Source organism: Haemaphysalis longicornis, unplaced genomic scaffold, assembly GCF_048455015.1.
Source record: "Haemaphysalis longicornis isolate Haplotype H1 unplaced genomic scaffold, Haemaphysalis longicornis Haplotype H1 scaffold_1, whole genome shotgun sequence".
NCBI classification, from domain to species: domain Eukaryota; kingdom Metazoa; phylum Arthropoda; class Arachnida; order Ixodida; family Ixodidae; genus Haemaphysalis; species Haemaphysalis longicornis.
Window position 1 is genome coordinate 346,582,741 of NW_027526203.1, and position 15,444 is coordinate 346,598,184.

At 47.1% G+C, this 15,444-nt stretch overlaps 1 long non-coding RNA gene across 2 annotated transcripts; it reads right to left on the bottom strand.

Annotated features, from left to right (window-relative positions):
• Positions 1 to 5,975: 5,975 nt before the first annotated feature.
• Positions 5,976 to 14,081, bottom strand: LOC144170686 (uncharacterized). Of its 2 annotated transcripts, none has more exons than XR_013322659.1 (3): positions 13,844 to 14,081; positions 12,591 to 12,672; positions 5,976 to 6,434 (listed from the first exon to the last, which is right to left on the bottom strand). It is a non-coding gene; the product is annotated as an uncharacterized LOC144170686 (long non-coding RNA). The 2 variants fall into 2 exon arrangements; XR_013322657.1 differs by lacking the exon at positions 5,976 to 6,434 and adding an exon at positions 12,321 to 12,502.
• Between the last annotated feature and the right edge of the window lie 1,363 nt (positions 14,082 to 15,444).

The window sequence follows — 15,444 nt, forward strand, 5'->3', positions numbered from 1 at the left end:
CGTGTCATACACGCACGAACACGCAGCGTAGGCTTACGCCTTGGGGACGGGTTCGCTGCTTCTCTCTCTCTCTCTCTCTCTCTCTCTCTCTCTCTCTCTCTCTCTCTCTCTCTCTCTCTCTCTCTCTCTCTGTTCATGGTACAATTTCTTTGTTCCTTTCTGCTTTTTTTAAAAGCCGCTTCTGGTAGATTGAGCGAATTTTTTATTGCTACGGGCTTACAAACATCAGCATGCGAGTTCCCTTCCTGCTCATTAGACTCAAACTTTAGGGGTTCAATCGGGCCTTACGGATACACCTGAATTTGAGTGGAAGTTTTCGCGTTCTAATACAAGAAGCGTAGCTGTATTTTTATCTTTTTCTTTTTTTACAAAGATGGCCGTTTACAGGAATTCCGGAATTCCGCGCCAACGTTGTGGGGCTCGGAAACTTTGGCTTGTCATAAAAAATAATATACTACCGCCGCTAGAAATTGAACTTCGGCCCCACACCTTGCGATGCGGGAGTCATGCCATTACACCACGACGTCTTTCTTTTTTTTTTTTTTTTTTTTGCTTTATTGCCTAGAAAACTACCCCTGAAACCTTCGAGATCGCATGCCTATAACACTACGCGCACTGACACACACTTTGCACAGAAGACGCGCGCTACACATGTGCCAAGCGCACATTGGGCCCAAGGAGGTTAAAAAAAATTGCCTCTTTGATTGGGCCTCCTCGATTTACCAGTCCTGGACGGTCCGCGGGCAGTCCGAAGACTGCTTTCGGACCGGAAATCCCGTAGGAATACATTGGAAAATCGAGCACCAGATCGCGTCTTGAGCAGTCCGCGGACGATCCGGGACTGATAATCGAGGCCCATTGTTTACAAAAAAATTGACTTGGTGCCGCGAGGTTCCTCCGCACTGCAGTCGATCGGGCCCCACTACCACAGGCTCAACAACATAACAAGTACAAAAAAATCATACGGCATAGAACAGTTTTTGGGGACAAGCAAGAGTTGACTACTGTGATGTATATTTCTTTTTTACTTGTTTTTAGTGTACGCTGCAGAACATTTGAAAAGAACGCAGCATCTCGAAACAAAACAAAGCGGGAGTCAATTGTTTCAGGTTGATTGTACGAGATTCTGTCAAAAGACCAGGGAGCTATTGGTACTCCTAATATGAAGCCACGTTTTGACAGGCAACGTATACATGTACTCAATTTAAAAAAAGAAGGTTTTTGCGGCAGAGCTGCATGCACATGCGGTTGGCTAGCTGCAACTCAGTTTTGTTTTTTCAATTCAACCCGTGCAAATACAGATAGTTCCCGCCCCATGCAATCATGCCAGCATTTTACGCCTTACTGCAGTAAGCGCCGAAGACCAATGACGCGCGCCATTCGGAATGTGACGCAGAGGAACCACAAGGTCTGATTTCAGGATCTCATGTTATGCATGTAAATTACTGCAGTTGCGGACCCCACCAGCCTATCTAAATCTCCCTTGACGTTTCAAGTTTCACCTCAGATCTGGATGCACCACAGAACCGCTGTGTCAGCATCATGACCTCCGACGCTCTTTTCTTGTCCGAACAGAAAAATTCAAGGTCACTGGCATATGCTAAAACTCAGGCTTCATTACTTGTCAGAGGGAATCCGCGGGTGGCATTGCCTAGTGAAATGCTAATACACACTGCAGCTGCTCGAGGTACAAACAAAATAAAATGGGCGATAACGGGCAACCGTGAGCACAGCGATAGGACTATATAGAGAGCTCGCGGTTAAGGATCAATGTAGTAGGGGAGCTTTGACAATATAACACGATTTTTGCAAAGCTTTGCGCAGGGCTTACCTCTTCTGTCTAATTAAAGAATAATGTGAAGGGCTGGCCTTCCCTGTCTATATTAAAAATCCTCTACTCCTATCATCCACCAGCCCAGCTGACTCCAAAACAGCAGAATAAGAATGGATGGCTAACTGTAAGAAGTGGTTTAGCCAAGCCAACATAAAGAAGTACAACTTTCCCAGCCCCACCAGATGCGCATAAAACTGAGCGAGTAATGCGAATGTTTGTATGAATGCTCCGCCACTGAATCCCACAAGTTTATTGCGAACCTATCAGGATTGTTGTTATATGAGCTTAAGCCTACTTGCCAGTACGTGCCTTCGTGAATATTTTGTAGTCATGACGTCCTCTTTTTCTTTTTTAATACGTTAAAGTAAGCACATTCAAGATTACAACATTTTACATGCCTATGATCTACAGTGGGTGCAAAAAGTGTATTGAAAACTAAAACTCAGGCACGCAAACACACCGGTCAAGTATCCAAATCCAGTCATGCCACCTCAGATGCAGGAATTACAGTGCGCAACAGATTTTTCCCGAAAAGAATGACTCCGTGACACAATGGGGCTTTCCATGTTTCCCCAATGCATGCATTTCACCAATGAATGAAGTACATGAGACATATACTAGGGTGTTGGAAATGGGTAGTGTGATTCGGTGCAGGGCATCCCAGAAGTAAACGGCATTTAGACCGAGAATACAACAACGTTTTATGGTTTCGGGTCGGTTGCATAGTTGGCCGTTAACTGCCATGGTATCTTTTTTTATTATCTCGTGTATTTGCCACGCGGCATATGATAAGAGGTTTAAATATAGGAAGAGAGAAGAAAGTATAGCGAGAGAGGGCCGCAAAAAGCTCAGATGGTCATGAAACCGATAGGTTTTCGAGTCTACAGGTATGCATGCAGTCGATTTGCGTGCAGAAAGTCCATCAACGACCTGCAGTATTTATCTTCCTGCACCCAGCGATTGTAGACGTCCGGTTTATCCCACCAGAGACCAACCTTTCTGAGCGCGTAGTCTCGAGCTGTTCTTGTTCCGGCGCACGTCCACAAAAGATGCTTGGCATCAGCTTCAGCCGGCGGGGATGTGCACTGGGCAAGTTCCTGGGTCGTCTTGTGAGTGCGCCCAAGTCCAAGCGACTGAAGGTGAGAGGCCCACCCCAGCCCGAAGACTCTTGACAGAAACTTCCACCCGGGAAAGATTAGGGGGCAGGGACCACACACACGGGGGAATTAAGGCACGTGTGTCCCTTCTCAGAAGAGATTTCCGGGCTAACCGGGAGCGCGGATCACAAAGAAGGGAGCTAGGGGAGGATTCAGGGGAGGAAGAAGAGTGGGGAAGATGGTCCGCGAATTGGTTCAGTATATTCCTACCGCGCCCCTGTACCCAATGTACACGAATCGCTAGCTGTGGTGTTTTGTGGAGGCTGTGAATCTTTTGGTAGATCAGAGGTGTCTTCTTTACTTGCTTCAGATGCTTCACATCACTGAGTGAGTCTGTGTATATATGCACATCCGTGATGTTATGGAGTGCACTTGCAGCATTGACTGCGTTATGTACAACCTGGAGATCCAGTAGCAGCGGGTCTGGAGTGTAGGTATAGGTAGTGTAAGAGCAAGAGCCTTTAATTTTCGGGTGCGTGGCACTGACGAAAGCAGGCCGTCCTCCATCCGGCAGAAGAGCTGCGTCTGTGTACAGTACGCAGTGACCTTCAGCGACTGTGGTATCGGAGGTTGGCGCTGGCTGGTCACGGTGACGAAGCTTCGTTGTCCTATTGGTTGTCATTGCCGTTACCACCAAGGTAGAAGATCGTCTAAGGTTGAAGTGACGGGAGGCTCATTACAAAAATGTGAATGAAGCGCTGCGGCCATTGGGATATACAAACGCTTGAGCTTTCTTGCTTCTTCGCGCTGGTTTATAAGCTCCGTAATAGTATTGAGCTGGGCGTGTTCCTGTAAAATGGGTATCGGGGTAAGACGAGGAAGTGCCGTGATGGTGCGCATGGCTTCTCTGTTTAGAGTCTCGAGTTGCGCCCATTGTTGCATGATAAGTCTGTGAAATTGTGCCTGGTAGAGTAGGCGCGGCTGGAGAACAGCACGTACGAGTCATCTAGCCACCTCCGTTCGGGCTCCTCCACTACGCGTTGCAATCCGGCGGATCAAGTGGAAGGTTGTCGAGGAGTCCTTGCGTGCCTTTCGGAGTCAATGAATACCAGAACCCCACTGGTGGATCAGAAGTCCGAGCACCCGCAACTCTTCTTTGGCTGGTATGGCTGCTGAACCAATTTTAAGTTGGAAGTTATCCATGGAGGCTAACTTCCTTCTTGCCTTATTAGCCACTTGTATGTAGCACGACTTCTCAGCTGAAATTTCTAAATCGGCTGATTCCGCAAAGGCATGAAAAACATCTTGGGCTTGTTGGAGATTACGGCACTGCAAACCGAGGTCTAGGTTTGTGGACCACAGTGTGACATCATCGGCGTAGATGAGAAATCTCACAAAAGGGATGTCTTGTAACTTCCATGCCAAGGGTGCTAATGCGATGGTGAAGGGTAGCGGGGCTAGCACGGAACCTTGCGGTACGCCACGATTTGATGTAAACAGGCTGACAGGCTTCCCATCCACTCGTACTTTAGAAAACGTCCTTGAGCAGAGGAAGGAGTGTACCACTTTGAATACATGAAGTGGAAACCCCCAAGACTCCATGTTTCTGAGTATTGTACTGTGGTCCACGTTGTCATAGGTCTTGGAAAATTCGGTGGCATCTTTATTTGCGTAAGCATTGTTTGCCAAGTACGCCACAGCCCTAAGCGTACTACTTCGCCGACACTCACTTCAGTACATTAACAAGATGTGTTAGAAGTGTCGCCGTGAACGGTATATATAGTTGAGGCGAACATTTGTGTTTTTTTTTTTTCATTGTGACCAGTGCTTACTGTGACAACGGCTTTCATTGTGACCAAGAACGCGCTTCATAAAGCGTGTTTTCTCCATCGTCTGCATGTGCAGTGACTCCAGATTGAGGCGTTAAGTGGATCTTTTCTCCTTTGCAAGCAATCGGCTTGCATCGGTGCAGTTGTCTGTGTGCGATTTGCTATCGCAATGCTCGGCGAGGGCGCTTGACGACAAGTGTTTCTCGCTGACATCGCTTTGATCTATTACTATCTATCTATTATCTATAGTCAAGAAAACCTCGGAAAGAAAAGGGGAGGATATGGTAGGTCATTGAAACAGATAAAGAATTTGGAAAGAAAGTGTAGAAAAAAAATTCTGGAGGTCGTGGGTTCGGACCCCACCTGGCGGGCATTTTTTCTCCACTTTCTTTCTTTCCAAATTCTTTATCTGTTTCAATGACCTACCATATCCTCCCCTTTTCTTTCCGAGGTTTTCTTGAGCGCCAACCTTTATTTCTGTCTTATTTCAACGAGCCTCTCATTTCCTATTCTGATTCGCTACATGCATAGCGAGGGCCTCTGTTCTGGCTGAGTCTTGGTGCCATAGGGAGCTTAAGAGGGTTCAACGCTCGTCGACCACTCTCGACATGTCGTAGACACTCGAGTCACGGCCCGGGGGTTAAAAAGAAGGTCCCCTTCACCCCGAGAAGTCGGAGTGGCGCTGGCTACCACCCCCAAGCACAGGAAAAAATTACATTGACATAAATACCCCAGAAAGTGGAGGGGAAAAATAGCCCCGCCGGTAGCGTAGTGGTTATCGCACCAGACCGGTATTCTGGAGGTCGTGGGTTCGGATCTCACCTGGCGGGCATTTTTTCTCCACTTTCTTTCTTTCCAAATTCTTTATCTGTTTCAATGACCTACCATATCCTCCCCTTTTCTTTCCGAGGTTTTCTTGACTGCCAACCTTTATTTCTGTCTTATTTCAACTAGCCTCTCGCTATATATATATATATATATATATATATATATATATATATATATATATATATATATATATATATATATATATATCAGGGGGTTTATAGCTGGAGGCCAGCAAGGCAGCGGAGGCCGACGTCTCGGTGCATTCGCTTAGAGCACGCTCTCGTTCCGATCCAAGCGACGCTGATCGTGCTTCTTCTCACGCCCAGCCCCTTGCGCCTGCCATCATCATCCGGCACATAATAGTCCTTCTCCTGGCACATACCCCATCCGTTGCACAGGAGAGATTGGCACATACCAACCAAATGGCATGTCGTCTTGTAGGTGACTACGATCTCCGGTACAATCCCCCCCGGCGAAAAGAGGAGCCATCCTGGCGACTTAAGGGGGCGAAACGACAAGAGGATCGTAGTAGGGCTTTAAACGTTCGATGTTGACCATTTCACGACCTCGACGACGAAGGTCGGAGGTGGCAGTCACCGGCTCGACGAAGTAGTTAACAGGCGATGTTTGTTCGAGAATTCTATATGGGCCGTGGTACTTAGCAAGACATTTCGCCGAAAGACCAGGAGTGGGGCATTGAACCCGAAGCCATGCAAGGGATCCATGCTCAAACGTGGGTGCCGCATCGGAGCTGTCACGTCGGGTCTTCTGGCGTCCTTGGTCTTGTGATGTCAAGGCTCGAGCGAGTTCCAGTCTTTCTTTCCAGTCTTTCGTTGCAGTCTTTAGCTGTACAAATAAAGAACGATTGTGAACGAATTCGTTCACAAACAATAGTAAACCATGCAGTGAGGGACGATTGATTGATTGATTGATTGATTGATTGATTGATTGATTGATTGATTGATTGATTGATTGATTGATTGATTGATTGATTGATTGATTGATTGATTGATTGATTGATTGATTGATTGATTGAACTTTTTTTAAAGCGGCGTATAATAGACCTCTGCCGTTTTGGCTTATCTGTGGGTACGTAACCCTCCTAGGCTTCAGAGTACGCGCACTGGCTTCAGAGCGCAGATTTATTGCGCACTGAGAAATTTGTGCGCGCAGAACCAATGTGCATTGCGTGCAGCAGCAATGGGGCAGCGTTTCCGCTCAGTGTTAATTCAAATTTGCGGACCTTGCAGTGAAGGGGGCTAAAGAAAACAGCTCAGCAGATAATGTTAAAAAAGAAACTACATGAGCGCGAGCGAAACCGCTCAGCAGGTGTGCCGCTACATTGGGAGTAAAGAATTCTCGTCATGGCCTGCAGGTTACATACCAGCCTACATCCTGTGAACACAGAAAAAGAGACTCGTGCATCTGTCTGAAAAAAAAAAGCGCATACGCACGCGGACGTACGAGAAGGCCGCCTTGTGTTTTTGTTTCTTGCTTTCATGTTTTAGGTGCGTTGAGGCATTGAGCGACTGGTGCGTTTTCAGTTAAATTTTAAAAATTAAGGGGAGTTTAAATATGGATGTAATGTTGTGGCGTTAGAGTGAGGGTGCAAAACTAAAAGAAATGCATATATTGAATTCATAAAAAAATTAAATGCTTGGAAATATTATGCAAAAATTTTTTAAGCTTAGATAGAATAAAATAACAACGGAACAATAATAAACAAATAAATAAATAAATAAATCCACCTTCTTCGCTGAGTATGATCGTCTTAAGCCTGTAAGAATATAATATGTCACGATTGTCGCACAAAAAAAGAAAATATGCGTATCTGCCAAGGAATTGCGAGCAGTGAAAAACTGCACGAACAAGATAAACATCAAGAAGAAAGACGACAACGGTATGCGAATCAGTCAGACTCCACGTTGACTTCCTTAGCTATCGCTTGAACCGACAACGTTTTTGTTGGAATCAGCAAAAGTTCCAATGTTCAAGCCAAAAAATGTTTAAAGTTTTTACCCGGTTCATTCATTCATTCATTCATTCATTCATTCATTCATTCATTCATTCATTCATTCATTCGCCGTCGTCATCATCATCATCATCATCGTAAGCCTGTCTGTATCCACTGCAGGACGAAAGCCTCTCCCAAAGCTCTCCAGCCGCGCCTAAATGTGCTAGCTGAGACCATGCTTTCCCCCCAAATTTTCGTAGCTCACCCCTCCATCGAGTTCTCGGCCGACCCCTATTGCGTTTGCGGCCTATTGGCACGCCACTCTGTTAAACGGATGGTCCACCTGTTGTCCCCCATGCGCATGACGTGACCAGACCATGCCCATTTCCTTCGCCTAATTTGAACTATAGAGTGCACTCCGCCTTAGTGTGTTCCCTAATCCATGCGGCAGTTTTCCTATCCCTCATCGCGTGTTCAGAAAGCTTAAGTGGAGGAAAACCGGGGTGCAATCAATGGGGAATATCTCAGTCACCGAAGGTTCGCAGACGACATTGTCCTGTCAAAACAGCCACGATTTGCAGCGCATGCTTTGCCAATTGTGCTCGGAAAGTATGGCTCCAAGCTTAAAAATAAACAAAAAAAATAGGAGCTAATGTCCAATCAGCACGACAAGACACGTGTCTTTAGGGTAGGTAATGAAGTCTTGGAAGCAGCAGGCGAATGCGTATATCTTGGGCAAGTCATGCCTGCTGATCCAAAAAACCATGAAAGGGAAATTACCTGCAGAATAAGCATGGGGTGGGCTGCTTAGGCTAAAATTCCAGATATCCTGACTAGCAAGCTTCCTCTGTCACTCAAAAAGCTTGTATTCAATCAATGCATTCTTTCAGTAATAACTTACGGGGCAGAAACTTGGGGTCTCACCAAGAGACTTGAAAGGAAACTTATATCGTCCCAACGGGCTTTGGAACGGAGGATGCTAGGGGTCACGCTGAGGGATAGGAAAACCGGGTTCATTATGGGGTCACAAGTTCTCTAAAGCCAACATGGCCGCACATATTGAGAGTTTTCGCTGCGGACTGCTTTATTGTTTGTAGGATCCTTCCGCAAAAACTCTTGCGTCCGAGTTGCGACGGCGTCTTCGCTTTCCCTATTTAGTAACATTACCCGCCTCCGGTGCGCCCCTGGTGGAGGCCCGCGAGCGTCTCCCCCCTGCAGCAGGCCTCGCCGAACATCCCGTTCTATATTTCCCCCACCGGCTCCGGCAATACTCTTCGCCGCCTCCTTCTCCTCAAATATATATATATATATATATATATATATATATATATATATATATATATATATATATATATATATATATATATATATATATATATTGAAAATAAGCTGCAAGGAAATAGTGGAGGCGAAATTCGAAGAGGAAACAGCTACATGTTAAAATGTACCAGAAGAAAATATTTCGCTGCAGTCGCGTGTCTTCTTGGGACGCTGGAGGGTGCTTCATTTGTACCTGACCTGGCTTGCCGCATGATTTCTTGTGGCTCGAGAATAACATATCATATTTTTTTAAAGACAATAGTCTTTCTTGGGCTACTTAAACCCAGAAATTTTGGCCTGTCTGTATGTCTGTCCGTCTGTCTGTCTGAAAAAAAAAAGTGACTCGATTCAGCCACCCGGCCAAAGCAAAACAATGCCTGCGCAATAGTCTTATATAGTCAGAGCTAAATCTACCCGTGTATGTCCGGTGTAATGTTCATACTTGTCAACATTGTTGAAGAAGAACAAGACATTACGCAAATATGAGACAACAAATCAATACAGAAGTGATATTTGCAGTGTTCCTTTATAAAAAAATCAAACATGCTTGAATTTGCGAAATTAAATACTTCATCAAGTTCAGAAAAAGAATTCACTCCGCCGTCACCTGCTGTCGCCCGCGCCACTATAGCTTCTGGCGCCATTTTAAGAAATCAACTGGCAACAGTTACGCAAGGTTCCACTAGATAGGTTCCACGTTCTGCTTGCAACGCACGTGGAGTAGGGAAACGCGGTTCTATAAACGTTGAAGTAGGGCGCCTCGATTAACGCGCGTCTTCGCCGTACGGCAGCGTTCGCATCGAGACACCCGGTTTGGAGCAGTGGAACGCGGGAAATTTAAAATGATTTAAGCAAACCTTTGGCGTATTTACCTTGGGAGGAGCGCGACGCAAGAGGAACAACATGAGAGGTGAGCGGGAAATCGAAGGGAGGCATTTACTTCGCAAAAGTCGATTAAGACTATCGTCTTTTCACGGCATTTGCAACGAAAGGAGCAGATACGCGGCCAATTTTTGCTTTTCTCGTCGATGTTTTTATTTTATATTTCCTTTGTGCACGTGGCTATCTGGCAGTACCATTCCCAATACGCTGCTTCCGCACGCAACGGTTATTAGCTTATTCATAAAGCGATGTGCTGCGCAGTGATGTTCCGCGAGGGGAATTTTTCCTTTTTCGAGGAATTTCCGGTTGCAGTTACGGCCAAAAGGGGAAAAAGGAATCTTTAATAGATGCAAGTTTTAAGAGTCATGGAGTAGACAGGAAAATTAATCTCACTAAACTGAACCTCGCATCAATTATTACTTTGTTTTATTTTAAACAGTTCCCTTAAAACTGCGTCGAATTAATGTTCGAATATCTGCAGTCGGGTTCAGACTAGCAACAAACAATGAAGACCGCTTTCAATCTAGTTCATAAAACAGGAGGGAGCATAGAGGAAAGAGTACTTCATGAGAAAGAGCTATACATATAGTAAAGAGTGAAGCGGTGGTGGCTGAAGGGCTGAAGCCTGTTCGCATGTATTCCTGCGCAATATACCAAAAAGTATTTAGGATGCGCCGTAGTCCGCGTGCTGACAACAAGCAGCAGTCCCGGCGCTGAGCTGCTAAAATTACCTCCATCACCCAACAATGTCATGCTCTTTTTCAAACGGGCAGTTTTAACTTAGAGCGTTATTATGCAAAAAAAGGATGATGTGTGGTACAAAACGTGAAATGCAGTCAAGTTTCCTGTGCGGGATAGAGAGAGAGAGAGAGAGAGAGAGAGAGGGGGGGGGGAGGGAGGGAGGGAGAGAGAGAGAGGGGGGAGTGAGAGAGAGAGGGGGAGGGAGAGAGAGAGGGGGGGAGGGAGGGGGGGAGGGAGAGAGAGAGAGAGACCATTTTTGTTTGGAACTGTGGTTTCAGGCTGGGGGAATGGCGGTGGCCCAGAGGGCCGCCGCGACGTCGAGGACCCGACGGGTGACCATGTCTTGGCGGTCGTGGTCCGAACACCCCAGAGCCTGTTTGGGGGAGAGTAGAAGGGGGAAGAGGTCGCGCGGACATTCACAGAGGGAGTGATAGAGCGTGTCCGGCGCGTCACACAAGGGACCGTCGTGAGAGGAAAAGATGTGAGGGCACCTATGCACTAATAAAGTGCGGTGAGGAAAAGTGTGCGTCTGAAAAAAATTGGTGGAATTTAGTTCATGCTAAAACTCTGATCCTCTGAACGGCGTTTGCGTCCGGAAGGTTACGTAAAGTATACATAGGTGGCGCTGGCTAACGCCCAAAACAGAATAGGAAACCACGTAAAGATCTATCTGCTGCAAAAAGAGAATGCAGGGAAATTTGCAGGGAATTCTTGAGAAACCTGCAGGGAAAAAATGCTAAAAATAAGGAATTTCTGAACCTAGAAAGGGGAATTTTTGCCCCAAGTACGAAACATCCCTGTGTGCTGCTACTTCGGGGTTCATATTTAATCGCGGAAAACGGGTAAGGACATGGAGGAAAGAACAAGGAGGAAATACACTACCGTACACACCTACACATAAATAAATGAATTTTGTTGCTAAAGCTCCCAAGAAAAGCTTTCGCTTTCAGAAGGTTGTTTATGGTGTTGATAATGTTAAGCCGGCTAAACTGGGCCAGAACTATACCAAAAAACAGCCATGTCGCTATCGGTGAGATTGACGTAGGATACGTTTGGGGAGGTGAAGCAGGCAGTTGAAGACGGTTTGCCTTTTTATATGTAGTCTGCACCACTGACATATTTTAAAGCGGAGCTTTCTATGCCTCGCTGATGGCGACTTCGCCGCAAAAATGAACTGCTTCAGGAAAGACAACTTTTTGTGACGATGATGATGGTCATGGGTGAAATGAAAGATCGTTGAAACGCGAAGCTTTCTCCGGTCGAAAGCCAATTTCTACGAAGTGGCAAGTCGAAGACCAAAATACAAATCGCTACGCCCATACGCACTGCAGGAAAGCCAACTTACACAATGGGTATCCACGAAGGCACATCAAGTGCCTCAAGAAAAAAACGTTTCCCGTGGTCGGCGGAAACGAACCTGGGTCTGGCACTTTATGAAGCCGACGTCTATCCAATTGCGCCATTCCGACACGGTTGAAGCAGTCTAGATTTTGGACTTTGACTTTGACTTTGACTCAGGTTGCATGGGAGAAAGATTCGCGTTTTAAACATCTTTCTCTTAAGTAAAAGGGACTGATTTTTTTTTACCATAGTACATAATACTCCTTCGCCTATAGTGGTGGTGGAGAAAGCTTTTGATGCAGGTATGGGGTTCTAGAAGTGCAGCCTGGTTGAGTGGTGTCCTGATCCTATGTTCTTATCAAAGGCCCTAATCGCTGTCTTAGCTTCATCTCACGGAATGCTTCACTTCTCAGGGTCACATTTTTCTCTTCAAAAATACGGATTATCGGGGGTTGTGGGGTTGTGATGAGGTGCTGTCCGTTCAGCATCGCAAAACCCTATGCCTCTACCTTACATCGCGCAAATGCTTGCCTATTTGAGAAGAGTTATGGAACACCACAATACTTGCCTCGATAATAAAGGTCGGGTACTCTGCCGGAACCAGTACCATCCATGCTACTTTACGAAGTAACTTCCCACGAGCGAAGCGTACTGGTTCAGCACCGGCGCCACGCCACTAAAAGGAAACGCGGTTTTCCATAACACCTCATTGTCTGCACCGGAAACCGTTGCCTGCCCTGAAACAAAGCGCGCGCATCACCTACCCAGACATCGTGTGCTCTCGGCATGGTGCGCCTACAGGTTTGACCAGGGGCAGATGTGAGAAAAGGCGACGCGTAGAGGAGTCTGCGAAACGAAAAGCACGGAAAACAGCCCACAAAGCCTTTTATGGCCGCCTATAGTACACTCGAAACTGCTGCGGAAATGCCGCATGCACAATGACAAAATAAAGGGTCCCTGAAACGTGGCTGCCTGTAGCTTTACCTCTTTTCTTCGTGCCTGGAAACACTGGAAACGCCGTCGCCGTCACCAGTACACATATCCTCTGCTGATGATACATTTGACAACGACGACTTTAAAGAACACATGATAAGGAAACAATCTTTTGAGTGGGCCCCAAATCTCTCTGCTGTGCGTAGTGCCATGATAATTGGCCGAAATTGTCTAAACGCCTCCTGCCTGGGAGAATTCTTTTGAAGAAGGTTGCGTTGCCTTACGGATTCCGTTCACGAACTCCTTCGAGCCTATGCCGACCGTTGTGAATCCAATAGAGAACCGCTACAAGCCCCCGGCACGCTGTCACGGGGCGCGTCGGCAGCGGGCACCCTGGCTTGGGGTCTCCATGTTAAGTGGACACGCTCGTATTTGCGGCTGCCGGCATAGAACGTGGGGTAATTCCTGTTCGGCAGGAATACGTACAAAGTGTGACGACAGGTAATGGATGCATTCACAAGCGTAAAACACCTATGCATACATGTCCTCTCTTCACTAACGTGGGGACCAGGAACGGATTCTTAGCTTTGTCCGTTTCAAAAGCGTCCGATTCGAGTGGGCCCTCATTGGCTGCAGGCGCGGACGACGCGGATGTGACGCAAAACAAGCAAGGTGGAGCGTGGGTTTCCGCGCATGCGTCAAAAGCCCCGTGACCGGAACTACGTCACGATTAAAAATGGACGCCAAGCGGACACCTGGGGTTCTTTAAACTATATATACGGGAAAATTTAGTGTGCTCGAGTATTTTTCTTTTCTTCTTTTTTTTTTTTTTTTTTTTTTGCCTCCGCCGGAAAACGGCCGCCTCAGTCGGAAATCTAGCCGGCAACCTACATTGAGCCGCGCAACGACTGAGCCGCTGAGCTACCGAAGCGAGAGAACCCATTGTCATCACGTCTGCGAGCAGTGAATGAGGACATGATCATGCTTCTGATTCTCACTGACGCTATAACAATCCGCTGCCCCTCACAAGAAGCGGGGCAGCGGAAACGGGCACACGACGTGACGCCCTTGAAGGCATGCTTACACCAGACATCCGACAGTCAGGCCATGGTTCCACCGCCGCTGGCCAGTGCGACACGGAGGACAAGAGAATGGCAGAAGACGCGCTCGAACGTCCACCCGGGCTGCCAGAGCTCGTCTTCGTCCCTCCTCTTGTCTTCCGTCTACTTCTGCGCTACGTCTACACAACTGATCATTCATGGGATCCGGACAAGGACCCCAACAAGCCCAACTTTAGGGAGAGTGTGGTCATCAACCGTCTTCCCCTGCCGAAAAAAAAAAAAAAAAACGGCGGTTACGACAGCGAGCGCAGTCAGCGCCTTCTAGATAAGGAAAAGAACACCCGCACTATACGTTATCATAGTCGGACGAACGGTACACTTCTCTATCTTCTTATTGGCTGAGGTTAAAAAAACAACGCTAGCAGACCGCCCATTTATTGGCGAAGAGTTTATACGGAGGCCTTTCTCTTATCAAAGGCGACGTCTGGCAAGAGAACCGAGGTATAGTGCGAGTAGAAGCAGTCCGCCAGCAACGCGCTTTCTTCCCGCGCTTTCCTGCATCAACCCTTCGCGCCAATCACTGCGCCGCCAATGCACCACAACTATTCGCACGCGTAGCAGAGTGCTTGCAAATTTCGCGCGAAGTCGTTTCCATCCATGGGTATTCTGGCAAATCCACGCGACCGGGAAGCCGCACACGCGCACACAGGCGCACCTGGTTTTTACTGCTCAGTCGCGTTCGCATGCTCTTTTTTTTCTTTCTTTCTTTTAGGGGGAGGGAGGGGTAGGAGGAATAGAGCGGCGCGAGTCGTTCACAAACATGGTGGATGGCCCGGAGCTAGCTGGGTGACTGGTTGTACGAATTACTGAACCCCATTCTTTGAATACCGGTTCATGTCGTCCCGCGTCCTCGTATAATCATGCTGTTGCTGATAAGCGCGTTTCACTTGCTGTAGCGCGCAGAATTGAATTGTCATTTCACACACATGCCTGTGCACTTATCGTGTGTCTCCGCCATAACAAACACATACATCACTCGGGGTCGCCGGCAACACACAGCCCAACCTTCACCGGCAGCGCAGTCTAAGTCCGGAGTCATGCGGTATGCAGCCTTGAGCCTGTTTGCTGCACTTCAGCGCGTGCGTTGCGCCGAGAAAAGGCGGAAAACTACCGTGCACTGAAGTTCCCGCATGCGCTGGAGAATGTGGGGGGCGTAAATTTGTCTCGTGGCCACTCACCGACGCGATGAATATGTATGTATACCTGCAAAACATGAAAACGTGTGTAGATGCGCATCTGCTTTGTAATATTTCACATTTTACACCTGCACCGGAACTGTCCACAGTGCAGAACTTGCCAGTGGGCCTGAATACGAATTGCTGCGGCCAGAAAATGGCGCTCTTTCGGTCAGTCGGAGCCACATTGGTCCGAGTAATGCTGGCCCCGTATCATCAACAAAGGAGATGTCAAGGCGGATGCGATGTCTGTACTACTTAGCTTTAGTTGGATATTTCTCAAAAAAAGACGTCCATTTTCGTAAGCAAGAAAAAAAAAGAACCTACAAGAACTCTGGTTTCAAAAAGCAAAATAAGACAACACTGTTATATAACCAGAACGATAAAGA